The sequence below is a fragment of the Ascaphus truei genome, chromosome 15, assembly GCF_040206685.1.
Source record: "Ascaphus truei isolate aAscTru1 chromosome 15, aAscTru1.hap1, whole genome shotgun sequence".
NCBI lineage: Eukaryota > Metazoa > Chordata > Amphibia > Anura > Ascaphidae > Ascaphus > Ascaphus truei.
In genome coordinates, this window is record NC_134497.1 from 27,445,215 (window position 1) to 27,466,968 (window position 21,754).

General features: G+C 45.8%; 2 protein-coding genes across 7 annotated transcripts in view; both read right to left on the reverse strand.

The window, feature by feature from the left end:
* The window catches only part of LOC142466734 (uncharacterized), a 455,555-nt gene that overhangs the window by 179,712 nt on the left and 254,089 nt on the right, over positions 1-21,754 (reverse strand). The window lies entirely within an intron of this gene.
* Positions 1-21,754, reverse strand: part of LOC142466729 (uncharacterized) — a 142,464-nt gene that overhangs the window by 5,228 nt on the left and 115,482 nt on the right. The window contains exons 1-2 of one of the 6 annotated variants that reach the window (XM_075572071.1): positions 4,761-4,817; positions 2,180-2,287 (exon numbers count right to left, since the gene is read on the reverse strand). The exons of 1 other annotated variant lie outside the window; for it this stretch is intronic. The gene's annotated coding sequence lies outside the window, so the exon portion shown is untranslated. Of the gene's footprint in view, positions 1-2,179; positions 4,708-4,760; positions 4,843-13,806; positions 14,049-21,754 lie in introns of those variants that run through there. 4 more of the 6 variants (XM_075572070.1, XM_075572072.1, XM_075572069.1 and 1 more) reach the window with 4 other exon arrangements.

Below are 21,754 nucleotides of genomic sequence, written 5' to 3' on the forward strand. Positions count from 1 at the left end.
ACTAAATCACTGTGTAATGCAGTCAGTGGAACACATTTATATTCATATGCGTTCCACTGACGTGTGCTCGCTCCCGAGCCCTGGTCCTGTCACATGGGGCTTCTCCAGCAGCAGAATCTCCCTGTCGAAGTAAGTATTGTGACTTGAACTAAACTGGTTCCTGGGGTAAAGTCAGCCTCTACTATTAATCTAGATACTGTATATGCGGGTGGATATACCAGAGACACAGGTTTCAACCTCTATCACTCTGGCCTACGACTGCTATGGATGCTACTATTCTGTTTATCCCACTTAAGTCTACTCAATTATTATTAATAAAACTGCTAGATTACACTTAGGCTAGATCATATGTGCCTCTGTGTGTACGCTATCTATAATAGGAGTTATGTCTTTTAATCTATATATATATCCCTAATGGTTTGTAGTTTGCCTTGTTATCTTATGCCCAGATAAATGTGTGTAATAATGCTGCTTTTGACTGTAAACTCATAAAACTGAACCATCTTTTAACATGAATCTCATCCTGAGAGTACCCATATAGCATATAGCCCTACCCGTTCCAAACACTGCCCACAATTTTCAATTTGGCCCAGTATCCAAAGAGGAGATTACACAAGCGCTCCTCAAACTAAAGCTAAGCCGCCAATGTGGACCTGACTTACTACAATCTAAGTTCCTAAGACTTGGTGCCCCAGCCATTGCCGAACCAATGGCTTCCACAGTCAACTCTATGCTATTTGCAGGCCATACCCCTAAGACCTGGAAAACTGCCAGAGTTGTCCCAATCTTCAAAAGTGGGGACAAAAACACTGTCTCAAACTACAGGCCAATCTCTCTTCTCCCAATACTATCCAAAGTCATGGAAAAATGTGTTCACTCCCAATTAAGTGATTACTGTACTATACCAAGACAAATTTCCCTTGCCAATTCCAATCTGGCTTTTGCCCCAAACACTCCACCGTAACTACCCTGCTAAAAGTTTGCAATGAAATCCAGTGTGGAAAGGAATTGGGACAACTCAGTGGTGCAATATTGCTAGATTTTGCAAAGGCTTTTGATACTGTTGATCATGCTATCCTGCTTAAACTCCAGTGCTCTGGAATAGGGAAGCATGCTTTAAACTGGTTTCAGTCCTACCTATCAGGTAGATCGCAACATGAGTCCATCTCAGGCTCAAACTCCAACCCCTTGGATATCACCTGTGGTGTCCCGCAAGGCTCTGTTCTGGGGCCCCTACTCTTCTCAGTGTTCATCCTCAATGATCTTCCCACAGCTTGTAAGGAAGCTTCAATATACATGTACTGTATGCAGATGACACAATCCTATATGCACACAGCCATAGCCTCTCCGACCTTGAACACATACTTCAGTCTGACTTTTTGAGACTCGAAAACTGAATTTCCCAAAACAACCTGTTTTTAAACACTGACAAGACGAACAATGGAATTTGGGACCAAGACTACATTTTTAAAGCTTCCAGTGACTGAGCTCCAGATCAGAACAAATGCTAACACCATCCTAACTCCTGTTACTAGTTTTAAATATCTGGGCATATGGTTTGCCTCCCATTTAACCTTCAGGATGCACATTAATGCCCTGACATCCAAAACCTATGCCAAACTAGGTGTACTTTCAAGGAACAAATGCGCCCCCTAAGTCTGCTGATCAGAAAGCATAATCGTACAGCAGATGCTAATGCAAATTATCGACTATGGAGACATAGTATACGGCTCGGCACCCCAAACCCACCTTAGCAAACTTGACACCCTCTATAATTCAATATGCCGTTTTGTTCTCCAGTTAAATGCTCAAAGAACGTGATTGGTCATCTTTCTGGGCAAGCTACCCATCTATCTGAACAAGCTCCTCACCCCTACCACATGCAGCACTTATCATCTGAGATCTGACTCCAAAAGACTGTTCATGGTCCCAAGGCTCAACAAAGTATCCGGCTGCTCCTCCTCTTACCGTGCACCCCAAAACTGGAACAATCTACCGCAGACCCTCACATCCACCACCAGTTTAAGCTTTAAGTTTAAAAAAAGCTTTTTTTCATTGAGGTCTGTGTACACAATTTGACGCTCAAGCTTCAGACGGGAGACATCGGTATCCCCCCTAACCCAGAAGACAGGTAGAAAACACCTCCCCTCCAACTTATAACATTGCGGGAATGAGGTACCTGGACATTGAGGGACTGCGGATCAGAGTGGCACTTTGTTGGTGACATCCAGAGTGGAGGACGACTTTATCAGTGTATGTTGTGACCGCCGCGGAGCAGATGCTGTTGCTGTGAAAAAACAACTGTCTGTCCATATGACTCAGGGTGGTCTGAATGCTCACCACAAAGGCACTTATGTAAGTGGAATACTTTGTGTTTTTAATATTAAAACCAGTATTATACTATTTTGCTTTTTCCTTTTTTGTACCTATCTGGAAACTAAAGTTGTACACGTGAGTGAAATTTTCATAGAGCTATCAACATTGATTTCATTGTTGGGGTTGACAATATTGCACTATTTGGTATCTTTACTTCTCTTCCATGTCCTGATGTGATTTGCGCACCTGTTTCTTCTTCGATTCTCACATTTTAATCTGGTCTGTAACGGTTACATACAACTGTAGCCCCGAGGTAAAATTACCCTTTCTGGCCCCCCTCTGCGTGTGCCGAGGGATAGCGGGTGCCGCCGGAGGCTGCGACGGACCCGCCGGCACTTCGCGAGGGTGGGGGCCAGTGCAGGGAGCAGAGCGTTGCTTTTAGGCGCAGGCCGGTTGCCGGGGACGCGATCGGGCCGTCGCTAAGGCCGCGATCGCGTTGCCACCGGCTCGGCGGCTGAAGGAGAGGGCGCCGCCATTACAGGGAGTCTCGCGCATGCGCAGTAAGCGGCAAGCGCATGGAAGGCTAGGGAGAGATCGCGCGAGGGCAGGAAAGAGTAGAGGGAGTTGGTGGCGGCAATTAGGAGTTCGCGCATGCGCCAGGCAAGTGCGCACGCGGCCCCAATGCTTAGGCAGCCCCCTGGGAACTAAAATTCCCAGGAGGCATAGGGAGACAGGCACCAGGTGTCTGATAGTGGCCAATAGGGCTGGAGGAAGCTCAGCCCGGGAAAAGAGATACATTTCCCGGGCTTTGCATGAGTCAGTGAGTCAGTGAGTCAGGAAGAAGCAGAGGAAGGAGTAGGAAGGGTGTAGGGAGCGAGTGGCTCCTGCACCAGGTAAGGGTTCTCCTTAGGTCCCCAGGCAGGCCCCAATTCCCGGTAAGGGCAGGGGGTAACTGAAGAGGGACGGCCCTAGATAAGGAGGTCACCCTTAGGTGTGAAAGGTGCAGGTTTGGCAGTGCCACAGCGGGTAGTGCTGTGCGCACTGGCAAATAGGCACAGAGTGTGTGCAGTGGATTATTGCTGCGGGTATCCAGGTGGCTGTGTACGATTGCCAGCTGTGTGTGTGTCGCTGCATGTGCTGGGCGCAGTGTGTGCAGCGTGTGTGGATGTCTGCAGGCTGACGGTGAGAGCGGTGTGTCTGCTGCAGGCTGTTAGTATCTAGGAGTAGCTAGATGTTAGGGAGGATTAGGGACTTGGGTAGCTAGGGGAGTGGGGCAGGTTATTACTCCGCAGGCCCTAGGAGATTTCCCCAAGCCACCCCAGGTTGCGGTTCATCAGGGACAGGCCCTAGGTTAGGGTTCCTGTCACTTTAGGGTTAGTTAGGGATAGATAGGGATAGCGGCGGTTGCTGTTCCCGTGATTCGGTTGCTGTTCCCGTGAGACGGTGGTGTTACCGAGAGGCGGTTGTGTTCCCGTGAAGCGGTGGGACCCTCGTTGGGGTTCCTGGAGAAGTACCTGGATAGGATCAGACGGATGCATCGCACGTCTGACCCTTTGAGAAGAGTGTTGCAGGCCCGAGCATCGGAGTGCTCGGAAGGTACCTCTGAATTATATGTGCACCAACAGGCCTATTAGTTCATAGTGACTGCGCAGTCACCCACGACCTTTGTAGGAGTACGGGACATTGGGTGTGGGGGATTACAGGACACTGGGTGGGAACACCGGACATTGGGCCGGAGGTGATAAGGTTATGATGTTATGTAATGTGTGATATGTGTGTTAGTAAAGTGTTAGTTATTGGTTTATCGTATACGTGTGTTATTGTATTTCTTACCCAGGGCTATCTTTCATAACGAGGATCCTGGGTAAGTGGAGGCGCTGCACCAGGTAAATGGTAAGGGTTTCCCCAGGCTCCCAGCTAGCGGAGACTCAGATCTCCTGGAGCCACAGGTGTTATACAGTTACCAGTAGTCCCTTAGAAGAGGTGTGCCGTAAGGAAAGGGACCGGTTAGACCACAGGGGCCAATGTGAGATTGGGTGGGTCAGGCCGGTTCACAAAAAGGGCTACACAACTATAATACATATCTTTAACTGTGCATGCAATGTCTTGTATATAATGTATAACCTGTTCACTTATGTAACTGTATTTGTAACCATGTATTATTTGTCATCTTAACTCTATGCCCAGGACATACTGTACTTGAAAACGAGAGGTAACTCTCAATGTATTACATCCTGGTAAAACAATTTATAAAAAAATAAAAACTTGCTCCTTTTCAGCTTTAACCCCTTCGTTTTGGCAGAAAAATCATCTAAGAAAGAAAAATAAATAGTTATTTTATTGCAGTAAGGTGTATGATCTGAGGAGAGCACGTGTCTATCCTGAAACTCCACGTGTTTGCATATACCTGCTCTGATGCTTTGAATATAAAGTAAGTTACTTACAGAAAAGGCTCCTGTGTGCTTCCTGCACCACTTTATTTCTTCATCTTCTCTTTCTCGGAAGTGGAGACACTGACTACATCCAGGTCACCGCTCTGTGTCCTACTGCGCATGCTCACACTAAGGGGATCATGGGAGTTGTAGTTTTTAGACTTCAAAACGGATCACGTGTCACATACTGTATAGATTGGATACGAGACAGTAACATTTCCCAGGCACTGTGCTAGGGAAAGATCGTTTCTTCTGCATGTAGATGTGTATACTCGTCTTAATCCTTAATAGAATTCAGTAAAGCTGCTTCAGTTCCTCCCTTTTGGCCAATGTTGATATGAAGGAGGTAACCTGGATAGGACATAACCCATGAGGCTGTAATACAACTAAAGCACTGCACATTTATACACACACACTCTCACACAGCCACACACCTTACCTGTTCATTCTGTATCCCTCACAGATGTCTGGGGCAGCACAGGCAGGGCTGCTGGTTTTGTCTTTGAAATGCAGATTGTCCTGATTTTGTCATTTCTTTTATTTTCCAAGATAATAACAAGTGCCCCCCCCCCCACCCCCTGCTCCCTCACACAGCCCCCCCTGCTCACTCACACAGAGCCCCCCCCCCATGCTCCCTCACACAGAGTCCCCCCCCCATGCTCCCTCACACAGAGTCCCCCCCTGCTCCCTCACACAGAGCTCCTCTCTGCTCCCTCACACAGAGCCCCCCCCCCTGCTCCCTCACACAGAGCCCCCCCCTGCTCCCTCACACAGAGTACCCCCCCTGCTCCCTCACACAGAGCCCCCCCTGCTCCATCACACACAGCCCCCCCCTGCTCCCTCACACAGAGCCCCCCCTGCTCCCTCACACAGAGCCGCCCCCCCTGCTCCCTCACACAGAGCCCCCCCCTGCTCCCTCACACAGAGCCCCCCCTGCTCCCTAACACAAGTACCCCCCCTGCTCCCTCACACAGAGTACCCCCTCTGCTCCCTCACACAGAGCCCCCCCTGCTCCCTCACACAGAGTACCCCCCCTGCTCCCTCACACAGAGTACCCCCTCTGCTCCCTCACACAGAGTACCCCCTCTGCTCCCTCACACAGAGCCCCCCCCCTGCTCCCTAACACAGAGTACCCCCCCTGCTCCCTCACACAGAGTACCCCCTCTGCTCCCTCACACAGAGCCCCCCCTGCTCCCTCACACAGAGTACACCCCCTGCTCCCTCACACAGAGTACCCCCCTGCTCCCTCACACAGAGCCCCCCCTGCTCCGTCACACATAGCCCCCCCTGCTCCCTCACACAGAGCCCCCCCTGCTCCGTCACACAGAGCCCCCCCCCACCCTAATCCCTCACACAGAGCCCCCTGCTCCCCACACAGAGCCACCCCCCCTGCTCCCTCACACAGAGCCCCCCCTGCTCCCTCACACAGAGCCCCCCCCCATGCTCCCTCACACAGAGTACCCCCCCGGCTCCCTCACACAGAGCTCCCCCCCCTGCCCCGTCACACAGAGCCCCCCTGCTCCCTCACACAGAGCCCCCCCTTCTACCCAGACAGAGCTCCCACCTGCTCCCCTGGCCAAAAAAATGTCAACCCCATTAATATTAATACTGACTAGAATTTTTTCTGCCTCCCTCCCATCATCTATCTCAGGGGTGCACAAACTGGGGCGCGTGCAAGATTATTTGCAGGGGGTGCGGGGTTTACAGAGGCTCCGCGTGATACCCGAAGGCACTTAAATTAAATGGCAGGGAAGCGGCGAAGGCCTCTGTAAACTTCTCTTACCTTCAGATTCAGATTCGTCGCCATTGCAATGTGACATCATGACGCCCAGAACGCCGGAACATAGGTGGGAGGGGGGGGCACGCAGAGAGGGGGACAGCCGGCAAAGGGGCACAGGAGAAAAAGATTGCGCTCCTCTGCTCTCTCTTATCATCCCGCATCTCTCCCCATCCCTCCTTGTCATCATCTCTCCCCCCTTCCTCCTCATCTCCTCTCCCTCCTCCTCATCATCTCTCATCCCTCTTGCCCCCCCAATCCTATCTTTCCTCCCTCCCACATATACATACAAACACTATACCATATACACACATACCAAACATGCAACATTAGTGCAACACACACATACCATACACAAATACACATTTGTATTCAACATATAAAAAAACACTAAATATACAACATATACATGCCCATAATGCATGAAACACATACAGTATGCATTATAAATACACACACACACCAACACACATAAACACACACTTACCAACACAGACATACACACACACACACACTTACCAACATAGACATACACACACTCTTACAAACACAGACACACACACACTTACCAACACAGACACACACACACTCTTACCAACACAGACACACACACTTAGGCTTGATTGGAGATGCAGAAATCTGTTGTGAGATAATCCAGTACATGATATGGTCTAGATGCTGTAGTGGGTCAGACTATGAGGTAATGAATGGAGAGCACTCTGCAGATGCACAATATACAGGGGACAGGAATAGGGGTGTATATAATGATGAGTGAATTGTGCACGTTAAAACACTTTATTAGAGTCTTGACTCAATGTTAAAATACAGACGCTAAATACCAAAATAAATGAGACTCATGTGAGCCAAAAAAGCGCAGCGAAAGTAAAATATATGTACCAGGTCTTTACCAGGTAATTTACTTTCGCTGCGCTTTTTTGGCTCACATGAGTCTCATTTATTTTGGTATTTAGCGTCTGTATTTTAACATTGAGTCAAGACTCTAATAAAGTGTTTTAACGTGCACAATTCACTCATCATTATATACACCCCTATTCCTGTCCCCTGTATATTGTGCATCTGCAGAGTGCTCTCCATTGGGGTTCTATTCTACCCACAGTATCAATTCATTATTCACCCCAGATAGCAGCACCTCGGAGAATATAGATTTAGCAGTTGCGAGGGTTCTCTTTCCCTTCCCCACCCCCCACTCTACCCTAGTGTTTACCTATGAGGTAATGAAACCTAAGACACTTAGCAGCAGGTACCCATGTTTGATCCCAGTGGGGGTGAGTTGTTGGTGCATACAACAGTAGGTGGATATAGGGTGATCTGTGATGGAGTTCTAGAGGAAGCATCCTAGATTGAGGTCCTTATTGAGGCCTTTCGGTGTCACCCTATATCCGCCTACTGCTGTATGCACCACGGACTCACCACCACCGGGATCGAACATGGGTAACTGCTGCTAAGTGTCTCAGACAGCCTACATAAACACGCTCACTGCTGCACTGCTAGCAAGCGCACAAGTCCATGGGAGCGGTCAGGGCAAGGACAAGGTTAATACACCACCGCCAGTGCTTGGCATTCGAGGGTGGCCCCAGCCAGGAATGCGGCCGCCTTCTAGGCAGGCAGGCGGTGGGGATATGCCGCAAAGAGTGCTGTGGCTGGCTGCAAAGGGTGCAGTCAGCAGGAAGAGGCTATGGGTTGGGCAGCGGCCTCCTGCAGCGGTGGCAGGGTGATGCGTAAATGTTTGAGACAGCCGCCTGTGGCAATCACAGGTGGTGTGGTGCCGAGATGGCCGCCTGCGCGGTTGCAGGCGGTTTGGTGGCAAGATGGCCATCTGTAGTGGTTGTAGGTGGTTGGGTGGGGAGACGGCCACCTGCAGCGGTTGCAGGCGGTAAGGGCAGAGCGGCGCAGCACAGGCACATCGGTATGGGTTGGTGGACATATGATGAGAAGTTCAGAAAAATTTGGGATTAAGGCAGGGACAGATTTCTTGGGACATGAAGGATATGGATCTTTGGCTCAAGACAGGGGCCCGACAGGGGAGGTAATATGGGGAGAATGGGCACGCAGGACAGGAGCCAGTTGGGCGTTTGTTGAGCATTCAACAATGCCCATTGCGAGTACAACAACTGCTGTTTCAGGCACGCATGCTCCACCTGTGAGGGGCAGCATTCCCAGGCCAATTGTTTCAGGGAGGGCGGACGCGGTTTAAGGGGAGCAGGGCAGAAGGCTGGCCAGTAAGGTGGCATCCCCGGCAATCGGCAAAAGTATGGCACCATGGCTGGAAAGGTACCCCAATAGGGATGCCGCCCGGCTGCATTTGGCCAAGTTTGCTGAGGGGCTCAGGATCCCGTATGTGTATCAAGCGGAATCTGGGGGTGGGTTCAATTTGAAATCGGCTAGGGATCATGGCGATGTTGCGAAAGTAAAAGTGAGTCCCATTTGATTCCCCTCCCCCCTACCTCCATCCTGGTTGGCTGCTGCTGGGTAATGCAGGCAATTAGGAGGCGCTCTCAGGAGCCCGGAAATAGCGCAGAGAAGAAGGAAGCTGCCAATGGTTGGTCTTTGGCTGAAGTGGATCCCAGCTGGCAGGAACAGCAGGAAGTGTGGTAGGGGTCACAAGCAGAAGTCAGAGGCAGGCGGCAGAAAGGGTATGAACAAGTGCTGTCTTGCGCACAGGTATGCAGTCTATACACCCATAGGTGTGGAGTGGTGCCTTTGAGAATGGAGTATGAAGGATAATTAGCGGACCACTATGTCAATCGGGGATGGGAGGGAAAAACCCTTACCTCTATATGTTCCTCAACCTGGATCCTGCTTCCTTCTAATGCTCGATTCTCCTGCGTGCGTCCGAAAAGAAATTGTAGACTGTAGTGGCAGAGAGAGTCCGGCGCTACTCTCGTTCCCAGAAAGAATTCGCAGAATTGATGGAAGAAGGTGAGATTTTACAAGTTCTCACATCCTCAGTGCGAGATTTCCTCATCACTCCAGATCCCACCATACCCATCTTTCATCACCTTCCCAAAATTCACAAAATACTTCATGCACCCCCAGGTAGACCCATCATTTCCAGCATTGGTTCCCTGGGTGAACATTTATCACAATACATTGATCACTTCCTGCAATCCCTAGTACACACCTTACCTTCACACATTATGGACACCAGGCACGTTTTAGCACTTCTCACACCTTTTATTTGGCGCACATCCTACATCTGGGTAACACTAGATGTAGCTTCCCTCTACAACATCATCAATCACGATCACGGCCTCACAGCAGTTGAGTTTTTCCTCAGCTCTCACTCTTCCCTTACCCCTGCACATATTGCCTTTTTATTGGATAGTATCCGTTTTTCACTCACACACAATTATTTTCTTTTTGAGCAGCACTTTTATCTCCAAACACGTGGGACAGCAATGGGGACTTCCTTTGCCCCATCTTATGCCAACCTTTTCATGGGTTGGTGGGAGATGTCCCACGTGTTTGGAGATTTAAATCCTTTTAGGCACAATGTAGCGTTTTATAAGCGCTATATTGATGACCTCTTGATGGTCTGGAATGGTGGGGGGAGGAGCTCTGTAAGTTCTTTGATTATCTGGCTGATAATACACTTAATCTCAAATTTACGCATAATTATCATATGCACCACATACAATTTTTAGATCTTAATTTATATGTGGATAATGAGAGAAAAGTACAGTCTGATATATTTAGGAAAAATAATGACAGAAATTCATTGTTACATGCGACAAGCTGTCATTTTCCACCCTCTGATCAAGGGTATTCCACGGGGACAGTTCCTGCGTTTACGCAGGAACTATTCTTCCTTGGATGATTTTGTTCACAGGGCGAGGGAAAGGTTTATATCCAGAGGTTATGCCCGAGAGGTCCTGGACAAGGCCTTTAAAGGCCTTAAATCAGCTTTGGATCACTATGGAAAAGAGCCATTCCAGTCAGACCAGCTCTGCTGAGAGTGCCGATGCGCCTTACTTTATTATGGGATACAGTGAACAGGCGGGTGCAATAAAATTCATAATTCAGAAACATTAGGGTACATTAGCTTCGGACCCCATGATTCGCAAGATGGTCAGCATGGGCCCACGCGTTGTATTCGGTAAGGTGGCTACTTTGGGGAACACTTTATCACCGACCAAACTATTGGGTTCCTACAAATGTGGACGATGTAAGATCTGTCCCCTAATGACTAAATCAACACATTTTTCCAATCGAGATGGGACATGCAAATTTAAGATAAAATCATTCTTGTCTTGTCAAACTGAATTTGTTGTGTATCTATTGATATGTCAATGTAGCAAACAGTATGTCGGCCTCGCGAGTAGAGTCCTCAAGATTCGCATCTTAGAGCACTTGAGGCTGATAAGAAACAAAGATATGCTGCATCCAGTGGCAAAACATTTCAGTACTTGTCCATTGGGATCAGTGGGATCCTTACAATGTATAGCGCTTGAACATATTCCCGTACCCCCTCGTGGAGGGGATAGGGTTAAAATCTTGCATCAGCGAGAAGCGCATTGAATCTTTAAATTAAATACACTGCAACCCAATGGACTAAATACTGAATGGGACTTGCGATGTTTTTTGTAAATTTGCATTTGGTCAATTTGTATTTTGTAAATCTGCATTCTATACAACCTGCATTTTCAATATGCAGTTTTGATTATATTCTGTTGTCTTCCTTCGATTTATGTTTTAAGACTTTTTTGATTATTTATTGCTCACGCCCCTTTTCTTTCTGCTCCCCCTTTTTTCACTCCCCCCCCCCTTTCCTCCCCCTCCCCTACCCCTCCTTTACCTCTCTTTTTTTCCTCCTTCCATCTTTTTTCCCCCTCTCCCTTTTTCTTTTTCCCCTTTGGCTTTTCATGACCCCACAAATCTGATGCAGTTCCTGAACTCTTGTTATTAATTAAAGTAACAAGATTTAGTTATATATGTCAGCCGATCTATGAGGGCTTAACTATGTTCAGGTACGGAGACATATTCATTGTATGGCATGTTATTAGCATTTCTTTATGACATTTGGATGTTGTTACTATGCTTTTATTCATTTTATTTATCGCAGTCACACATAGCGCCATAGATGTTCTAGACAATTATAAATATCCTCCAAATATGTTAACTAGGAAGAATGAATATGCATTTCATTTAGTACCAGAAGGAATTTGAATAATTAATTAAATATATCTAGTCACATAGGCGCACATGTATTGACTTGCTGCTAATGAGCCCGTTTTCACTGGCTTTTTCATTTAAAGGTGAAAATAAAAGTGCCCTTTTGTATTCTCCAACGTCTTAGCGTGAAAATACACCGTCTGCCAGCCTTGGACGACTCCAACCTCCGGAGGATTTACCACACTCTTATAGCGCTGATGACCTGGGAAAACAAAATGGCGGACGAGCTCGGGAGAAGACAGTAATTGAGTCAGACAACCACCAAGGAAGCTTTGTCAGAAAACTGTTCTCTCTCATTTATTGAAGGTCTACAGCCGGTTTATATAGCCAACCTGAGCATAGAAAATAACACAGATATGAGAACATACTTCCCCTTTTACTTCACAGTCTGTCAGCAAAATGACAGTTAGACAATTTATGGTCTGAGAAAGGGGCTCAATAGAGTTAGGAGGCCGTTAAGGAAATGGCAGTATATTGTGAAATGCATTGTTGTGTAACTTATGCCCGGTACGGCTGAAGACAAGTTCCTGTTTTCTACAGGGCAAAAATAAGTCTGAATAAGTCTGAACAAACATAGTTCATCTAAAGATAATTAGGTGACAGGTCAAGTCACATTTCTCAGACCTGCCTGCACAGCACAATTACATATGGCATGTGATTAGTTCCTGAGACTTAAACGTTAGTTATAGAAAAATGGTTATCCAGCAATCAAAATGGAGTCCCCCCTTATATGCACATTTACAATCCCCCCTTTTGTCATCACAAAATGACAATTAACCTCTAGGATATGGGGGTCTCGTATTGGATTTGAATGTTATCATAATCCATCAAAGGTATCTGGACTCTAGTGGCAGTAGGTCCAGAGTTACGTATCATATTTGAGAAACTGTGAATGGGGGCATTAACGTCCAGTGATGCATATGTGTGATCAATGGACTTACCAAAAGGCATAATCATTTTACATAAAGATAAGCACATAAATTTGCAGCATGAAAAAATAATAACTAATACTACGATTATACTAGTGATTACTATCAGTCCCATAAGAAGTTTCCTTCCCAATTCTCCAATCCATGCACCTAACCCAAAAGTCCAATCAAATTGATCAATACTCTCAGTAATGTCTGCGACGAGAGTTTTGATGTCAGCGACATGACTCTGCAATGATTTGGAGTGATCAGAGAGATTGAAACAACACATTCCCTGAAAATCTTGACATCCATGCTCATGTTTAAGCAAAAGATAATCTATGGCGGCGCGATTTTCCAAAATTGCTTTGCGTGTGTCTTGTAAATCTATCATTAGTTCTTCTAGGGCCTGGGAAGTGTGATTTAACCCCTTGGCTACAGCGCATGCCAGTTTGGCGAGAGTTCTTGCTGTATACACAGCCAATCCAGGAACTCCAACAAGGGAAGCTGCTAGACTTACAACTTCAGTGGTTGATAATAAATTTACATGTGGATCGCAATTTTCAGTAAGTGGAATAGTGGATCGCTTAACTTTGGTTTGATGTAAGCCAGGTTCTACAGAAAACATCATTAACCCTAACCTGGTGAGAGCACATGGCCCCCCTGTGATGTTTCCTGGTATGTAAGTGTAGGTAGTATTACCACAAGAAAACAACCATCCAACGGGAAGTTTAACAGGATAAAGATGGCTTGGTGTGCTTACTGTGTGATTGCAACTCATAGTGTTATTGACGCTAGTGCATTTGTCATCAGTTCGACTACACAATATTCTGGTCATGTTGGTGGAAACTGAGGGCGTCAATTTTACTTGTTTACATTTACCTATCTTTTCAGGATTACATGTCATTTGATAACATATGTCACCCTGTGTTATATTCTGGGTCTTAATTTGTGTCATGTTAAGCCATTTCTCACCAATACACTGGGGACAGTCACGACAATATTCATAAACAGAAAAATGCTGTCGCACATCATGATGTTCTGCTAAACTATCATTATTGCTTATGCTAAACACTTTTAACAAAATCTCTACTGGTGTGGGTACTGCTATTAAACAGCTTGTGAGTATGTCAGTTGTGCTGGTCATGTCGGTTAAACAGAAATGTGACATATTCAGTACCTCAACAGCCAAATGCTTCCAAATGTTAGTTTTGACTTCCGTTAGAAATGAAGCCATGCGTTTGGAGCGTGTGTAATGTTTTCCTGGCAAATTGTGAGAGTTAAACTGGACCTGTGGTGCATGGGGTTCGCTTTCATCTGTTTCTCTGGAGATGAGAGAAAAGAGTTCACCTTCTCCAGAGAAAACATAACTTTCAGGTGGACTGTGGTTAGGGCAGGTTATAGTGGTACTCTTGATACTAGTGATACTGAGTCCATTAACGTAGATGTAGCAAAAAGCGCATATTATTATTGTCAATACGTCCAAGAGTAGACAAACGCGTATGCATCTGCGCCGATTCTTCTGGAATCGTGTCTCTGGTATTTGACGAATCTCAACTTCTGGCTCTACTCCTTCGTTGACTTGATACGTGATGCGTGAATCCATGTAGACGAATCTTCAGTCAGCACAGCTGTACGAGTAACTGCGAGGATCGTGGTTGGAAAACCGTAGGGCGGTTCTGTTGTCCCTCCTTTGGCGGGTAGGCGCTTGACCACGACTTTGTCTCCGGGCTGGAAACGATGTGTCGGCTTATCTGAAGGGAGCGGAAGAGAAGAAGAAACATCACCATAGATGCCATTCAATTTCTGTATCAAGTGATGAACATAATTCTCTTGAATTTGCTCTAGGTCTCCAACTTCCTTTGGGCAATACGTACCATGAGCCCAGGGAGTTGGAAACGGTCTCCCCATTAAAATTTCAAAAGGTGACAATTTGGTAGTACTATTCGGGGTCATCCTAATTTCTGCAAGGACTGCGGGAAGGACATCTGGCCATCTTGAAAAGGTACCATTTGTTCCCTTACGCAGTTTATCCTTGATCGTGCGATTGGTCCTCTCTACCTGACCTGAAGACTGTGGGTGGTAAGGTATGTGAAACTTCCAATCTATAGCGAGAGTCTTAGCAACTCCTTGAGTCACCTGGGATGTGAAATGTGTTCCTCGATCACTATTTATTTGAAGAGGACATCCCCATCGGGGAATGATTTCCTTGCAAAGTATTTTTACAACAGTCTTTGCATTCTCGTTCGATGTAGGAAAAGCCTCAACCCATTTGCTGAATTGATCTACCATTACCAGTAGGTATTTCAGCTTTCCCGCAGCTGTTGGCATCTGTGTGAAATCAATCTGTATTTGCTCCATTGGGCCACTAGGTGGCGGTAGGTGTTCATGTTTTGCGGGTCGTGTTCCTTGTGTGTTATTTCTGATGCATGTTAGACATCTGGCTAGTTGTGTCTCAACTACCTGATCAATGTCTCTAACTAGGAACAATTCCTTAATCTGATCACCTGTAGCTTTCTTTCCTTTATGCCCAATTCCATGGAAATGTGAGACTAGAATAGGGCTGGCTATTTTAGGAAAACCTATCACTGTATCCTTAGTCCAAATCCCATTCTCATCCTTGCTCAAACCTTTTCCCTCCCATAGCTCTACATCTTTTTCTTCTGCAAGTTCTTGTAACATTTTAAGATCGTAGTCTGGGAGATGGCATGTCATTACCATATTGAGCTGTGTGTCAACAGTGGTGTGGTATGCTGGAAACATAATTTGTGATCGTGCAGCCTCTTTTGCATGAAAATCGGCCAACTCATTACCTTTGGCCTCATCTGTCTCTCCACCAGCATGTCCTTTACATTTAACAATTGCTAGTTTACTGGGTAGCAACATGGCTTCCAGTAACTGCTCTACCAATGTAGCATGTGATATTCCCTTACCATCAGCACTTACAAAACCACGATTTTTCCAAATTACTCCAAAATCGTGTACGACTCCGTATGCATAGCGAGAGTCTGTGTAAATGGTTACCGTATTCTGAGATGATGCTTTACATGCTTCGGTCAATGCTACTAATTCTGCTGCTTGAGCTGAAACAAACGGCAACGCTCCAGAACGGATTACTGTGTCTGGTAACCTAACTACTGCAAATCCCGTCAGATATACTCCATCTGAGGGCTTAGAGCATGACCCATCTACAAACAATACATCTCCCTCCTTAAGGGGCGTACTTTCTAAGTCGCTCCTTACTGATGTCGTGTTGTGTATGTTTTGTAGGCAGTCATGATCTTCATTGCCTATGTCAGAGTTGTGTAGCAACAGTTTAGACAGAATTTGAGCAGGACCAGTGTGTGGTGGGTGATATTTGACAGTGAGGTTTGAGGTAGATGTGAGGATGGTTTCATACCCTGTTCTACGCTGTGCGGTCATGTGCTGCGTAGTGAGGTTCTTGAGAACATGTAGGACCTGGTGTGATGTATGCAAGGTTAGTTTGTGTGACAGCACAATAGTTTGTACTGCTTCTACCAAAATAGCGCATGCAGCTACTTGTCTTAAACACGCTGGGAACCCTTGCACAATCTCCTGCAGTTTCTTAGAATAGAATGCCACCGGTCTATAGCCTGAGCCATGTTCTTGTGCTAGTACGCCAACAACCGCGGTACCTGTCTCGCTGCAAAACAAATGGAAAGGCAGGTTATAGTTCGGCAAGCCCAGAGCGGGGCTAGAACACAATGCATTTTTAAGTTCAGTGAATGCAGTGATATTCTCTGGCGTCCATTGCAGTGGGTCTGGCATATGCATCAATGTCATTTGTCTCAAGATGTTATCCCAGTGGGAACAGTTCGGTATCCATTGGCGGCAATAGGTAATCATCCCCAGAAAAGATAACATAGCAGCTTTCGTCTTGGGTTTGGGGAGAGTGGCAATTACCTTGACTCGATCTGGCGAAAGGAGTCTCTGTCCTGGCTGTAGTATGAAGCCTAAATATTTGACAGTTTGTTGCACCAACTGTATCTTGTGTGGTGAGACCTTATGACCTGTAGCAGCGAGATGCTCCATCAGACTATGCGTATCCAGAGTGCACGCTTCCTCAGTTCGACTGCAGAGTAGTAAATCATCCACATACTGCAGCAAAACAGAGTCACCGGGCGGACACCAGTCAGCAAGAGTCATGCGCACGATCAGGCTGTAAGCCGTGGCGGAATCGCAATATCCCTGTGGTAGACGAGACCACCTAAATTGTTCACCTTTGTAGGTAAACGCAAACAAAGATCTTGTGTTAGGGTGTACCGGAATGGAAAAGTAAGCTGAGTTCAAGTCTATTACCGTGAAATAGATCGCTGTTGCTGGTATGGCTGTAATGATCGCTGTAACATCTGGTACTATAGGCGCTAATGGTTGCACTAATTGATTAACTGCGCGCAAATCTTGTGTAAAACGCCACTGCGAACTGTTAGGTTTCGGTACTGGGTTAACTGGTGTGTTGTATGGTGAGACAGTTGGTTCTCTCACTCCCTTTGTGAGTAACTCCTTAATGATCGGTTCAATACCTGCTTCCTTTTCTGCAGATAATGGGTACTGTTTAATGTAAACCGGACTTACTCCTGGCTTTAGTGTAGCCTCATATGGTGTACATGAGATGAGACCTGGGTCAGTGTGAGAAGTAGCCCATACCCGTGGGTCAATGTCCTGTAATGATAAAGGTATGTCAGTAGAAAAAAGATTCCATTCTATATCCCATATCTCGTCAATAGGTAAATACTTGTCCTGTAATACAAGCTGCTGTCCTTGAGCCCATATGAAGGCTCCTTTGTCTGATGCAATGTAGACAGTCGTTGGTGTGATCCATACACCTTCAATGCGAGCAGACACATCTGAATGTGCTTCAGGGTCATGCATCTCTGCTTCTGGATCATAGACAATACATGAAACAGGATTAGCAAATGTCATGCGTGTGTAAGGCATATCACCATGGATGGCAAAATCTGACAATTTGGTCAGTTGTTCAACTAATCTATCTGGCATTGTTAACCCTCGGACTTTGAGTCTGCCAGTGTCATGCTGAAAAAGAGAAAGATCATAATCATTGGGGGAGAGATGTGGAGAACTTACAATAATCCCCCCCTTGTCATCAATGCTTATGTCAATTTGCATTTTGGCCATGAGATCACGTCCTAATAAATTCACTGGACATTGTGGAATAACCCTGAAAGGGTGCTTCCAGTGTTTGTCAGACCTAGGATTTAATTGAACTGACAAAATGGGAGTGTTGTAACATTTAGTGAGAGTACCCTCAATACCCATAGAGGACTCGTCTGCTTACTGCATTGGGCCCTTGTAAGAATGTTTATTAAGGCAAGAACGCGTTGCACCTGTGTCTACAAGAAAATCAGTTAATCTGCCATTGACATACAATGATAGTAATGGTATATCTAACCATCCATTAGACACAGAAGCTTTTGGGCAGACGAGGGTTTCCGTCCTCGGGCATCCCTATTGGCTATAAGGCATCTCTTGGTTCCATGCAACATTATATTGAGGGCTGGAAACATTTTGGCCCTGATAATTGTGATTTTGTTGGGGCCTCTGAGTGTTTTGCTGCATGTTTCTGCTGCTATTCTGCTGATACTGTGGTTGGTTCTGCTGACCATAGCCTTGATGCTGCCTGTGATTTCCCTGACTTTGAAAATCCTGCTGCTGATAATTTTGTTGTTGGTTGTTACCCTGAGAAGGGGCCCAACATTCCTGTCTCCAGTGTCCCTGTTTCCCGCAGTTAAAACAAGTGCCTGGTCTGCGCTGGTTATTCCCTTGGGCTCCCCTACCCCTTCCTCTATTGTGACCTCCCCTGCCCCTGTAATGATTTCCTCTAGCATTCTGCACTGAGCCATCGTGAGCATGCATGACAGTTTCAGGCGGGGGAGGGGGTGGGGGCAACGGTGTACGATCTGGGAAAGCTCCTGCACCATCCTTAATGGCCAGGTCACCCATTATCTTATCGGGCGTCATTGTCTGCCAACCAGTCACAGTCATGTAAACAATCTGTCTATGTGTGTCGCATAAACCATTAAGTAAAGATTGTACATACAAAATGTTCATCTCGTCATCTGTTGCCTTAGGGTATTGCATACCTGCAGTATTAACCCATTCATTCTTAAATCTGCGGCAAAAATCAGTAACTGACTCATCATCTTTCTGCTTAAGAGTCATAATCAGACCTACATTTTTCCTGGATCTGCCTTGCTCAAAAAAGTATGTCTCCAATAGTTCCCACATTTTGGCAATAACACCTGCATTATCCCAAACAAACTCACCTTCTGCTGGTGCACGGTCAGCAGAACTCAATACACTACTGAAGCTACCCCTCTTACCGGGTGCATCAAACTTCTTACTCAAGTATCTGTCAGCCTTAGACCAATCAATGTCAATGTGCCCTGTCAAACAATCTAGGCAAAATCTAATGTCACCCCCTGTAAATTGATAACCTTGACTTTTCTTTTTAAGGTATTTAATTGCACCACTTGGATTTTTAAAAGGATCCGGGCAGCCTTTAGCCCATGATTCCATTAATGTGGTGTCTACAGAGTGAATCAAGATATCATTTCCTAAAGTCATAAACGGCAATGCTAACTCAACCCCTGCGTCAGCACAATCCTGTCTGTCAGCTTGTTGTGTCGTTTGTAATGCCTGTCGTGTTCTATGTGATATGGGGGAATCCTGTCTCGGAGTATTATACATTCTGATTTCATCAGCGAGTTTAATTGAATCAGCTAAAGTGTCAGCTAACAATGATTCGTATTCGCGCTTCTGAGCGGTGCGAATTAAATCCTTCCTAGAAACATTTCTTGGTGTGAAAACAGATGATTGCGGTGTAGCTAGGACAGGTTTGGCATTACTATGTGCGGGAGTTAATTTTACGGCATGTGAATCATTGAACACATCTTTAAATTCCTTGAGTTCCTCAGTCAGTACCCTTACAGAAGCACAGAATTCCTTAACTCTATCACTGCTGACCCCTGCAGCTGACTCAGATGTCACAGAAGCTGCTGAAACAGTGTTTCCTTTAAGTTTACTTAAAGGCAATCGGCTAGTGGGTGATGGTATGTCGGAATGAGATGACTCCGACCCAGAATCTTCCCCTTCACTCTCCCTGGAGACAGGGGGTGAACCATGAGAAGAAAGTCTTGTGGGGCTTACGACAGTGGGAAGCTGTCTTTTTGGGCTTTTTCCAGAGGATGACTTATGATGCTCAGATTCAGAGCGGTGTACCACCTCTGATTCTGCATCGTTTCTCAACTCCACATAGGTGGATTGAGAAGGCTGTGGGCAAATGTCATTACTCTCCTCCCTGTGTACGGGTGTAGGAGGTTTGTGGTGGCTTGCAGCATAGTGTGATAACACTGCCAACATGTTAGGATCAAAACTTGGAAATAGTGGCACAGGTGTGATAGGACTATACGGGGGTACTTGTAACATCACACAAGGCGGCGGTGGTGGGGGCAACACATCTGGAGGTAATAACTCCTGTGGGGGTGCATTAGGGGCTTGGGAATACATTGTAGTGAGATTATCGGGTGGTGGTGGCCAAATTGGCTCATCCATTTTGGGGCTTTGTTTCGTCTCGCCTCATCAATGTGAGGTGCAACTTTTACCCAAATGCGGCCACATAATGCCATATAATGCATGTCCCACTCGGGATCAGGCTGAAACCATAGCCATTCAGGATCTCCACCCAAACATAATCCTTTTATCATTGTCATATGATATGCGGCAAAACTACCTTCCCTCGGGAAAGGGTTGGAAGATTGCATTCTCTCAGACCACCCAGCCATATTATCCACAAAAGGAACAGTGTAAAAATCTGACGTACATGCACTGACAAAATCTTTAGGAGTTTCTATGTCAGGGTTATATTCTCTGTTAATGATAAGTGTAACAGTCGGCTTCCTGCTGGGAGTTGTGCAAGCTATGTCAACAGATACATCGCTATTATTACAATCATTGTTTCCCTTAGGGCCACGTTTGGAGTTGGAAATTCCCATCATTCAGGCAATGCAAATCGTACTTGATTTACAAAACAAAAATCAAGCTCGGTTTTCACTGTAAAAAGGTATGGGCAACACAGCGTAATATCATGCACTTATATACTTAGCACTTATACACTTAGCACTTATATACTTAGCACTTATGTATACTTAGTACTTTATATGTCTTATATATCTTATCTTATATATATAACGACATGCCCATGCACAGAAAAAGAAAAAAAATCCCTTAAAAATCCCTTACAATCCTCCTCCCCCCTTAAAAAAAAAAAAAATACACTTTTCCCACAGACACTATAAGAGTTTTTCAAGCAGATACCCAACTATATCGCTTGTTCCTATCTCTCAACAGGGACTATAACCCTGTGTATATACTTCCGTCAAGGATTCATATAATCCTGACTTCACTTCGAGCCTTTACTCAAGTGTTTCTATGGTTTTTCCTTAACCTTGGATCATCCGGTGCAGCGGTAACTCTAAAAACTTCTAAACCTTAAAACCTTATGGGCTCTTTGGGCAAGAAGACACAGACGGATAATATACAGATAAAATATATATCTTGTACACTTACCGCGAATGTGGCTTCTATCCCAACTTCCGACACCATGAAAATAAAAGTGCCCTTTTGTATTCTCCAACGTCTTAGCGTGAAAATACACCGTCTGCCAGCCTTGGACGACTCCAACCTCCGGAGGATTTACCACACTCTTATAGCGCTGATGACCTGGGAAAACAAAATGGCGGACGAGCTCGGGAGAAGACAGTAATTGAGTCAGACAACCACCAAGGAAGCTTTGTCAGAAAACTGTTCTCTCTCATTTATTGAAGGTCTACAGCCGGTTTATATAGCCAACCTGAGCATAGAAAATAACACAGATATGAGAACATACTTCCCCTTTTACTTCACAGTCTGTCAGCAAAATGACAGTTAGACAATTTATGGTCTGAGAAAGGGGCTCAATAGAGTTAGGAGGCCGTTAAGGAAATGGCAGTATATTGTGAAATGCATTGTTGTGTAACTTATGCCCGGTACGGCTGAAGACAAGTTCCTGTTTTCTACAGGGCAAAAATAAGTCTGAATAAGTCTGAACA